General features: G+C 43.1%; 1 protein-coding gene across 7 annotated transcripts in view; it reads right to left on the bottom strand.

Moving 5' to 3' along the window:
- Positions 1 to 8645, bottom strand: part of ICK (intestinal cell kinase) — a 47015-nt gene extending 38370 nt beyond the window's left edge. For 3 of the 7 annotated variants that reach the window (XM_025205105.1, XM_006024477.2, XM_025205106.1), the window contains exons 1-2: positions 8350 to 8534; positions 7578 to 7627 (exon numbers count right to left, since the gene is read on the bottom strand). The gene's annotated coding sequence lies outside the window, so the exon portion shown is untranslated. Of the gene's footprint in view, positions 1 to 7577; positions 7628 to 8127; positions 8307 to 8349 lie in introns of those variants that run through there. The other 4 variants (XR_003094262.1, XM_025205107.1, XM_006024478.3 and 1 more) reach the window with 4 other exon arrangements.
- Positions 8646 to 11601: the final 2956 nt, after the last annotated feature.

Genomic DNA, 11601 nt, shown 5'->3' with positions numbered 1-11601 from the left:
TTTCCCTAACTTCTAAAACTGTCTTTTCATGTCAGAGGTACAGCCTTATATATATTCACAAGAGAAAAAAAATCAGTAGACAAAGAACAAGATGCCTCAAAATAGGTAGGACCAAATTTATCCAGGGGTGGTTACACTATGGATGCCTGTGGCTATAGAAATACTTTACATATCCAGATTAACTGACAGACCCATTGTCCTGACACAGCGTGAATGGCAGAATCGCTGAAAAGATAGAGTAACTTATTATCTTGCCTAGTCCAACTTCTCCCAATGTTATATTAGATACTAAATGTTTAGATTTAGTTATAAAGGAATAACTATAACCTACACCATGAAAATTAGCCATCCTCTTCAAATAAACTTGAGCAGAACATCTGTAATATTGACTGCATTTATGACGGTCTTTGTTGCAATTACAATCCGCTCTATGCTCTCTTACGCCTTGGATAATGTCTTTTGTCATTTGTGTATTGTGTGTTAATTCAGCTGAACATCAGCAGTTTTAAATCTTTGTTCCCTTTGCTGTCCTACCTGTGATAACCAGATTACTATTATAGTGATGGAGAGAACAGCAACTCAACCTCCTGTGTTTCCTCATTTAGCAATAACAGCCCATGTTGTTCAACTTTGTCATGGTCATCAACAGGGATCCAGGTTCTCTCCGATTTAAAAAAAAAATCCCCAAATTTCGGATTTAAAAAAAGTACAAAATATGCTTGTCTGCCCTTTTAGATGAAAAGTGAAAATATTCATTATATTCCACTCACATAGTTTATGGGTTATACTAAAGGAGTGGGATAATCAAAAATCTATATATTAGTGGTGTTTCATTTTAATCACAGAAAAATATGGATTTGGGGTTACTTTTCTTAATTTGAAATTTGGGGATTTTTTAAAATCAGATAAAACCCAGATCCCTGGTCATCAGTAAATAGGCCCACTGATGTTAATGCCAACATAACCATTAAGCATGTTACTTATAACAAATGATAAAGGTGTCAGACAAACAGTTCCCTTTCCCTTTTTCAGTAATGAAGCACTGCCTGAAACAGATGCTTCTGCATCCCTACCTGATCCACTGATGCACTCAGGTGGGAAAAATACCAGGAAGGCTGATGCACTCAGGTGGGAAAAATACCAGGAAGTCTATGATATGTTAAGGCTATTTTTCTCAGTTTATGGAAGACAGAGAGAAACTATCACCACCTATAAGAGAAGACTTGTACTCTCTCGTTCAGCTGAACTTGCCTCGGAACCACATTTTGCTGAACAATTGTACAGCAAGCTCCCCTACAAAAAAGTTTACCCTTAAAAATTGAAGTCAAATACAAGCAATATGGACAATTTTCACAGCATAAAAATGGTTCCAGTAGGTGTGAGTTGCTCACTTATCTCATTCACATTTCCTTTAGCAGTGAAAATATCAATTTAAATGCCAACTCACATTTCATTCAAGAAAAGATTAGCAAATATGCATATCCTACAATCCTTTCTCCTGATAAAGACTGGAAATTTTACATACTAGTAATTAAAACAAAAAAAGCTACCACCAGAGGGACTAATGATTGCATTATTCAATGCATTTAATTAAAAAATTATAGATAGTAAATCAGATTAAACTACCATATAATTTCCAGCCAGCTATACATATACTAGTGAATAGCCCATCAAGAATGATGGGGTCGGGGGAAGCTTGTCCTGCCATCCGCTCCGTCCCCATCTGCCAGCACCCTGCGCCGCTGCTGCCTCCAACACCGCTGGCTTCATCCACCCCAGCCCTGCTCCTCAGAGGTGGCGGACCATCACCATTACAGTGGGAATGGAGCAGGGCTGGCCTTGCCCCCCGCTCCGTCCCCTCTGTCCCTGCCATCATGGTGGCACTCCATACTCTGATTAGTTGTTTCACTAACCAAACAGAATGCTCCAGGAGCATTATGGATGGACAGACAGGCAGACTAAGCCCTTTATTATATAAGAATACTGCAGAATACCTACACAAATATGCTGCAGGGACCTCAACAGAAACTGGGTCTGCTCTATTTGCCAGCTTGTTATGGACGGTTCAAAGCCATGTCTATATCAGTTTATGAGGCTTCAAAGAACAATTTTCTTTTTGGTCTCTTTTGCACTTGCCTAAGCATGGCATTAGGTACCTAACTTTAGGCATTCACATGTGCAAACTCTGACTGTACCACTTGTACAAGTATAACAAAGAGTTGTGGCAGTACTCTAACTCTGGAATTCCAGTGTCTCAGACGCTGATCTCTCAATATCCAGGTCAAACGACTAAGAAAACTCCTAGCTCTTTCTACAAATGTAATAAATGCAATAAATATTAAGTATGGCTTGAGAGATGACTTTCTACTATAACACTGGACAGAAATATAGCTTGAAGCTGGTGGGCCTCGTGGAGCTCCTAGCAGGTGTCTTCCTCATGGAGGGTTTTGATGTAGTACAGTAAACTGGTTAATTCATGCCTCTAAAGGAAAGACAAATAAAGGTGAATTATCCAGTAGTGTCCAATTACTGGTTGGGGGATAATGGGAGTCAGACCAACAATGAATTCGCCATAGTGCCCAATTATCCAATAGATTAATTTACCAGTTTCCTGTAATTTGGATGCAAGCTGAGACCTCATGCTGCATCCAGCCTCCGCTGGGTATCATTTAGCTAAATGTGCTCATGGTCCTTCCCTCCAAAAGTATCTTCAAGTGAAGAGTGGAAGAGCTGTACTACTTTCCACTTGGGTCTGAAGGGATTTCAAGGGAGTATACCCAGAAGATTTATAATTACAGCAAAGCTTCCCATCCCATGGCAGCCTTCCTTGTTCTGCCATGGAGGAAATCTAAAAGCACTGAAACGGATACTCACACATTAGAAATAATACTCCTCCCTCATATATAACTGCAGGGAAGGAAGGAACGCTGGAACCCAAATCTGCCGATAAGAATCGGGGGGTTCCAGTGAGCCATAAAGTTGAATATGTGCCAACAGTGTGGTCTTGTTGCAAAAAAAGCCAACATATGGGATCGTATTAAGAGGAGTGTCATTTGCAAATCAAAGAAAGTGATTCTCCTGCTCTATTCAGCACTGGTGAAGCCTCGCCTGGAGTACTGTGTCCAGTTTTAGGTCCCACATTTCAAGCAGGATAGGGACAGACTGAACAGAATCTAACAAGGTGACAAAAATTATTAGAGGCCTGGGAAACATGAGGAAAGGCTGAAAGAACTCGGGTAATTTATTGGGAGAAGAGAAGACTAGGGGGTGATTTGATAACAGTCTTCAAATAGCTGAAGCAAGATTATAGAGAGGATGGAGATGGGCTTTTCTCTTTGGCTACAAAGGATAGGACTCAGAGCAATAGTCTCAAACCACAGCAGAGGAAATTTAGGCTGGAAATGAGCAAGACCTGTCTTACTATGAGAAGGGGTAAGTATTGCAACAGGCTGCCTAGCAAGGTTGTGGAATATTCATCCCTCGAAATTTTAAGAGCAGGATTGACAGGAACATAACTGGGGTGGTTTAAATCAGGGATGACCTTGCCCTGAGCTAGATTACCTCATGAAGTCCCTTCCAGCCCTAATTTCCTGTAATCCTATGATTCCTATTTCCTTTATGTTCTGTTATACCCATAAGGAGTTGACAATATCCCTATAAACCTCTTTCAGTTACAGAGAAGGAATTAGTTATAACATTTCAAAAACTAAGGTCAGAAAATTGAGAAAGCCTGATAGAAAAACTCCCATTTAATGGAGCACATGGCAGTAATTTTCTGCAGGCCAGTTTGAGGTAAACTGAAGTCCACTGGAGTTCTGGGTACTTAGCATCTTTGGGGTAGGGGAGTAAGGGAAGAATCAAGCACAAGGGGCTCAAGTTGGGCAACTAATAACTGGAACTATAAGTGACTAACAATTTCAAAAATATCCACCAGTGGTTTTAACATGGAGACAGATATACACACTGCAGGGTCACTGGGTAGATGAATACAAAAGGTGTTGGTTTGAGGATTTTAATCTTTGCTGCTAACATCATTTTAGTCTTCATGAAGGGAAAAAATATAAATCAACTAACCCAATGTCTACATTGATTTAAGAAAAATTGTATTGATTTTAGTTATTGATAAGGAATTATTGATATATTTATAGTACATTTCCCTTTCACCATTTAAATCCTTTTTTACCTTTTTAGTTTTCTCTTCTTGAACTAAGAGAAGACTCTAAGCATCCCTCCAGGATGTCTCACCACAAGTAATTAGAGGTGCACTGATACACTGGTCCAACATCAGATTGGCGCACATATAAATAAAATTGGCTGTATTGGAAATCGGCCCGATGCAGCTGATAATTTGGCCAATAAATGCCCATGCGTGCATGTTGCCACAGCGCAGCACACAGGTGGCAAAGAGCAGAGCCCGGCAGCATGGAGAGCTGCGTGCAGCTGATAGGTCCGTTGTGGTGAAAAGGAAGTGGGGAGGGAAGGAGCATGGGAGGGAAGATCAATGCCACCCGTGGTGAGGGAGGGAGTGGGAATGGGCAGATGCTGCCGAGTCGGGGCAGGGTGCAGGACAGAGTGCGGCTCGTTTGGGCCGGCGCCCCCCCCCGCCACTACTTACACCCCAGGAGGGCTTGTGGGGAGGAGGGGGCAGGCTATGTGTCCTTGGATCTGTGTGGGGCGGGGGAGGTGGGCTGCAACTGTGGGCTGGAGCCAGGGCTGTGCTGGGCTCTTCTCAGCAGGGATTTGGCTCGGGGCAGGTAGCGCTGGGAGTGAGGCATGGTGGGGGGGCTGCAGCCACCCCAAATTTTGCCATAGCTCCCCCTCCCAGTGCTGCCACCAACTGCCCTGAGCCCAGCCCCCGCTGAGAAAAGCCCAGTGCAGCCCCAGCTTCAGGCCACAGCTGCAGCCTGCCTGCCCTGCCCGGTACAGATCTGGGGGCACACTCTCCATCCCACCCACCCCGTGCCATGCGTACAACCAGCGGCAGCAGCCACCCCTTTCCCCCACTCTCCCCAGACAAGCCGTGGCACTGTCCCACGCCCTGCCTGGGCAGTCTGCTTCTACCCTACTCTCTACCTCCCTCAACACAGGGGGTGTTGATCTGCCCTCCACCCCCCCCCATGCCCCTTCTCTCCCACCCCCATCCACCACAATGGACTTACCAGCTTCATGCAGCTGTATCAGAAATCAGATTGGTAATGGCCATTATGCCTCCTTAAAAATCAGCTATTGGTATCAGCCCCCAAAATCTCTATCACTGCACCCCTACAAGTAATGTCATCCTGAAGTCATTGCAACCTGGCAAAGCAAAAAGGTATGTCTATAGTGAGCAGCCAGCAGGATAAGACCCTAACTGCTTTCACATTTTCTTAGTCATATTCACTGGTTCTCATGCAGGAAAGATAAACTTCATGGGATTTTATTTTTGGCTTGTAATTAAACAAAAAAAAGTTCTCACTGTAATTAAAATAAATTATTTAAAATTTTTATTTAAGCTTTGCAGAGGTTTGTTTAAAACAACCGCACTCCCCAACTAAAAGTCTGGCCTAAGTCAATTGGAAGAGTCCCTTTAATAATTGAGCAGCATTTTGAAGATGTACACTCCTCTGTAGATCTTAACTATGTTATTAAAAGGCATTGTGAACTTAAATTTAAGCTTGAATAATTATCTGAAATAGTATACAGGCAAATAAACACCCTCTCTGATATCTGAAAGAATGCATTACCTCCATGAAAATTTCACAGTGAAACTGACTAGAAACAAAAGTGAAACTAACATTTTTGAGGTTCATTGTTTGATTTTATACATTTCTCAGGTCTGACAAACAGCATTGATAAATTCAACATTCTTTCAATAGCAATAATCTCAGGTCGTAGGAGTAATATGTATAAAGAAATGTGTTCTTTACATCATTCTGTTTTTAAGACTACATTATCCTTTAAGGTAAGCTACTGTCACTGTTGTGGTAAAAATATGTTATAATCTAGTCATTATGATTTTGCAATAACGTTTGTGTAGCAGCTGTGTGGTAAAAATGTCTCATCTCCCTACACAAAGGCTTCACAACTGAGAACTGTTTAGTTTCACTACATAATTGCTTCTGCATATTATCACACTTGCTTCTGCTAAGATATGTAGGCCAATGATAGATTTACGAGTAGCACTAGACTTCTGCAGACATAGCCAGGAACAGATGCAACAAATAACTCCTTACGAGAGATAAGAGAAGAGGGACAGGGAAAGATGCTGATGTGAAAAACTCAGACCTTGACCGAAGAATGACCGAAATGGACTTAAGGACGGCCCCAGGGGGGAGATTTAAGATGTAAATGAGACATGTATGTAAACCATCATAGAACATGTACCTGCTAGACATATGTTGTAAGACGTAATACTTGGGCTGCCAATAATTACGCGACACGTTAGAATCTTTTGTTTATGTTAGCTATAAAAAGGAACCCCAGACTCTGTTTGGGGTCGACACGGATTTGAGTAAATTAAGCTCCCTTGTCGAACTTGTTTGCAAACAATAAATCTGAACTTGGACCCAGCCTGTGTGTGTGACTCTCTCCTAGGGGTGGATTGGACAAGCCTCCAGGGGCACGAAACTAGCCATTTGTGCAACACTGTGCATACAGTCCTTTTCAGCTATAAATATGGAAAACGTTGAACAAACCAGTGGGGAAAAAAAAACAATTCAGAATTAAAAGCTTTCAGACACTGATAAAGTTGCCAAAGTATGAGCCTGTATCTCTGAGCTTATTTGTATGGTTTTCAGATAACAATGTTAGCTACAATACAAAAAGCAACTACAAGATTTTTTTCCTTAAAAAAACATATGCAATCATTATTTCAGAGCCCTACCCTGCAAGCATCTGTGCCCACAAATAATCCCATCAAAATCACTGACCTGGATGAGAGACTACTTACACATATAACTGACATAACTGTCACATAACTGACTCCCCAGCCCAGCCCAGCCCACAAAAGTTGGTTTACTTTTCATTCCATCCAGGAAGAGCACACAGCAACTGCTGCAGCTTCCTTAGCCTGACAAAGGGTTTTTGAACCCGAAAGCTTGCTTAATAACTATTCTCCAACCATTTGGGTTGGTCTAATAAAAATATCAAATTCACCCAAGGAACCTTATCTGCCTATATCCTTAGACAAACACGGCTACAACCTAAACCCCTACTTACACACATAAAATTTACCTAGATATTTCTAAAAGTTCTTTAGAAAGCACAGGAAATTTTTAAACAAATGTTAAGGCTATCAAGCTGGATTCCTGAGATACATGTACTGATGAATATTCCTTCTCTGTTTAACACATAAATCCTTCTAAAAAAACCTCTTAAGCGAGACATTTCTAATGCTAATATTTTCAATATATTTTTATTTGCAGTTAAACCTTGCACAGATAAAGAGAATAGCTAGAATTGTATTAATACTATACTTTCGATTAATAGCTTTATAAAGAAGCTGGTAATCAACTCTAAAAAACAGGAACTGATGTTATCCAAGCTGCTGTTTATAATGAACAGACCTACCATTTAATTGTCATTTGAAAAACATTTACCTTTGGTGAAGACAGCCCATTTTATGGTAGTCACTCAATGCCATACAGCTCTAGAAAAACAAGCATTCAACTCTGTTATAAAAGATTCTCTGGATTAGTGCCTAAGCACAGCAAGCAACATAATGCAAAGAAACGAAGTTTCAGAAAGTCATTTTTTAAGAAAAAGAAAAACAACACGAATATATACTTGAGTGATAATAGTTGCAGTTCTCTCAGCACTTTCCTCAATAATTTTCATATACTCTTACATAAAATGAGGTCCTAGTCCGTCAAAAACACCATCAGCAAATCAAATGAAAAATGGTTGCTACCAAACAAGAAATAGGAGTCGAAATAGGAGTCCTGAAGTCCCTCCCTTAGCACATGCAGGCCTAGTCAGAAAAACTTTCATATACAGCTATCTTGTAAAGATGACCAGAAAAGTCCTAAAAGCACAGGGGAAAAGCAGCTGATTGTAAAAGACAGTGAACATACAAACCCAGCTATGGGAGTCAGGGAGAGATGCACACAACTGTGGCAAAGAAAAAAAAAAGAAAGCCAGAGGATTAACCTGATTCTCAAGAGCCACTAAATCTGTCAAGTCTGGTGTCATTTACGATCCTCATACTTCTTCCCTAGGCATTTTTAATTGTCCAGAGTCTCTGTAAGTGCCATGAATCCCTTCTGAAGTCACAGAAAAGCTGGCAAGAGGAGAGGACGGCCTGTACAACACGCTCTGTACAAATGCAACAAAGCAGTATTATTAGTTAGGCTTAATATACACAGTACAAACCCTGCTAGAAGGAGCCATGCAGTCCATCTGAGAGAAGCCAGAGCTGACTGAACTGTGACATCCCCGCTAGCTGGGAATTGGGGAAGAGGAAAGGGGTGGGGAGGTTGGCTATGGGGAAGGAAGTGATTTTCCACCCACCAACAGTAAAGCAAACAAAGGCAATGCAGCCACTAACCAGGGACAACCAGGAGCTTTCCCTAGTGAAAGCAACCCAGGAGCTCCCCTCTCTGGCCTTTTCTTTCCAGTGCTCTCCCTCAAGGCTGGAAGGGGTTTACCAAAGGCAAGACTAAGTGTAAGATATTTTTTCCAAGTTAGAAAAAAAATCCTCATCCAGCTGGGTTCTTCATATCCCCAAGACCAAGTTAAATATTGAAGCAACCACCTAATACAACAAATGAATGATTTGATTCAGCAGAATAACTATTTTACAATCACACAGGCCCCAGTTGCACAATAAACTGCTCCAGGTATCATCTGCACGCAGGATCAAGCCTCTAATATAGCTGTACAAATGCAAAGGGCCTGATCCTTCATTGCCTGAGTACCAGAAGCTCCATCGAGCCAAATTAAGTAGGGAGTCAGAGAAGGCAACATTAATAGCAAGCAATTAATATCACCCCCTTTGCCAGGCACTACTGTCTTACTGTCTTTTTCTCCAAATCCTCCTGCCTTTCTCCATTTTCTCCTGACTTTTTCTTGAAATGGATAATAGAGACATTTTCCATCTTCAGTCATGCCAGTATCTGTGCTGAACTTGAAACTCAGGAGTAGCGTACATGCTCAGACTTCTGAGCAATATTTTATGAGAATGAATCCTGCAATGGAATTCAGACATAAAAAGTTTGGCGCCCTACAATGCAGGGACTTCTAGTGAATAAGTTGCTTCATGGTGGCTTTCTCAAACTGATTTAATTTGAAGATGTGATAGAATCTCCAGAAATGTAATTTAAAGATCTGGGAAGTTAGACTTGGTATCAATAGACCTTGGCCTTTATAGTATTTAAATTTTTTTTAAAATTGAGCCCACAGATAATTCTTAAATGATGCCAGATGGAGCAGGTTATGCTTATTAAAGGGAAAAATTTAGCATTAAATCATTCCTATAATATCAAATGTATAAATGTATTTATTTGTACATTATAATTAGCAATCTTATTATCCCACTCCTTTAGCATAACCCATAAACTATGTGAGTGGAATATAATGAATGTTTTCAGTTTTCATCTAAAAGGGCAGACAAGCATATTTTGTGTGGGGGGTCTGATAAATTATCTTGACAGCTTTGAAAGCTAGAATATACACAACAACCATATCAGCTGCTTTTCAGAGTTATCTGAAATGCTCAGTTGCCTGTAACAGGATCACATCTTCTAGGGACTATTTATAATTGCACTACTAAGTTTTACTGTTAGTAACTCCATAATAGAAACTTACTTATTTTACTCAAACACATAATGTGGCTCATTGAGACAGGACTCTTCATACTGTGACATGAATGCTGACTTGTGAGAGCTTCTCTCACAAGTATTTGAAAGCTCTTAAGAAAGAGAAAAAGATGCATAAACCTTGGCTACGAAAATGTATGTTTAACACTACATTTCAACAAAGTTAGGTCTGGAGTGGCCCTGCAACTTGTGCCACTCAGACACACCCCGGTCTCTGCATATGGTGGTCCAGCATGGGAACAGGCTGCCTAGAGAAGTTGTGGAATCTCCATCCTTGGAAACTTTCAGGGAATGCAGGTTGGATGCACACTTGGCTCAGAGGGTGGGTTAGGCAGGGATGACTCTGCCTTGAGCTGGGGGCTGGACTAGATGACCGTGTGAGTCCCTTCCAGCCCAACTTTCCTATGAAGCTATCAGCAAAGCCACTGGGATCTGGGCAGTTACAGGGATCTGCCTACAGAAGCCATGCAGCCCCAGGACCTTTTAGAGGCCAATGCCAAGGGCTCAGTCCCTCTCCCTCACTGGAAGTTCAGGTGAGGGCTATGAGGGAGCCGGCGGGGCAGGCAGCCTGGCCTGTTCTGAAAGCCTGGGCAAAGGTCAGGACTGGTCATCTCTGGTTTGACAGGGCATCTGCTGCAGGGGCCAAGGCTTGCTGAGAGCACAGACAGAAATCACAGAAGAGGGGTCAGATTTTTACCCAATCGGCCATTTTTGAAGTTGCCTGCAGTTAGGGTTGCCAACGCTCCCAGATTGGCCAGGAGTCTACCGGAGTCAGCATCAATCTCCCAGTGACTGCTGAAAGCAATCCAGATCAATATTGTGAATGGGTTGGAAAGTACAATTAATGACATTACATCGTGTTGGAAAAAAAAATTCTCCCTGAATAGCTTCAGTCAGAGTTGGCAACCCTATCTGCAGCCTGCACTTGTGTTTGGTCACAGGTATAAACTGTTTTCTGTGGCCAGATTGGACAAAACATGTCACTTCTGTTTGCATCTGGAGGCAGTGGGAACACCTTGCAGATCCTCCTCAGCAGAAACCCCTGGGATTATGGCAGGGGTGGGCCAGATGTGGCCCGCCAGGTCATTTTATCCAGCCCGCAGGGCCCCTAAAAAAAATTCAGAAAATTAATAGTTATCTGCCCCTGGCTGCCTATCATGCAGCCCTCAATGGCTTGCCAAAACTCAGTAAGCAGCCCTCTAACCAAAATAATTGCCCACCCCTGGATTATGGGCTAGCAGGCATCTGAGGGGAGAACATTATATCCCCCCACCATTGTTCCCAGGCCACTGACAAGGCCCATGAGTCTAAGCGCAAAGGCGGGTCAGCGGGCTCCAACCCCTTCCTACAAATCCCTGGGGGCAGCCCAGGTTCTGCCCCATGACAGCGAGTAGCAGCCCCAGCCCAGCATGCACCGCGCCACCCACCCTCCAAGAGCTTGGGGCGGGACTACACTTCCCGGCATGTCCCGCTCCGCCGAATTCTATGGATGCGGGGCTTCCCAGCATGCACCATTTCGCCTTGAGCCAAGTGTGCCAAGGCGACTGCGTTTCCCGGCAGGCTGCGCGACCGCCAGGGGCCAATCGGAGAGCGGGGCGGTGCTCTGGCTCCTGTCTCGCTGCTGGTGGGGCATGTTTGGCCGCGGTCTTGGCTGCTCCAGGTCCTCCCGCCCCTCACTCTCCGAGAAGATGGCTGCCGTACGCCGGGCCCGCAGTGACTCCCGCTGCGTGGTGCGCTTCTCTGACCGAGAACTCTGCTAAGCCCCTGCGGGGCGGGACACGAGCCGGGCGGGGGCCGCACCCCCGGG

Source organism: Alligator sinensis, unplaced genomic scaffold (genome assembly GCF_000455745.1).
Source record: "Alligator sinensis unplaced genomic scaffold, ASM45574v1 scaffold1012_1, whole genome shotgun sequence".
NCBI classification, from domain to species: Eukaryota; Metazoa; Chordata; order Crocodylia; family Alligatoridae; genus Alligator; species Alligator sinensis.
Note: the sequence above shows the minus strand (reverse complement) of the source record. Positions and strands in the feature narration are given on the sequence as shown.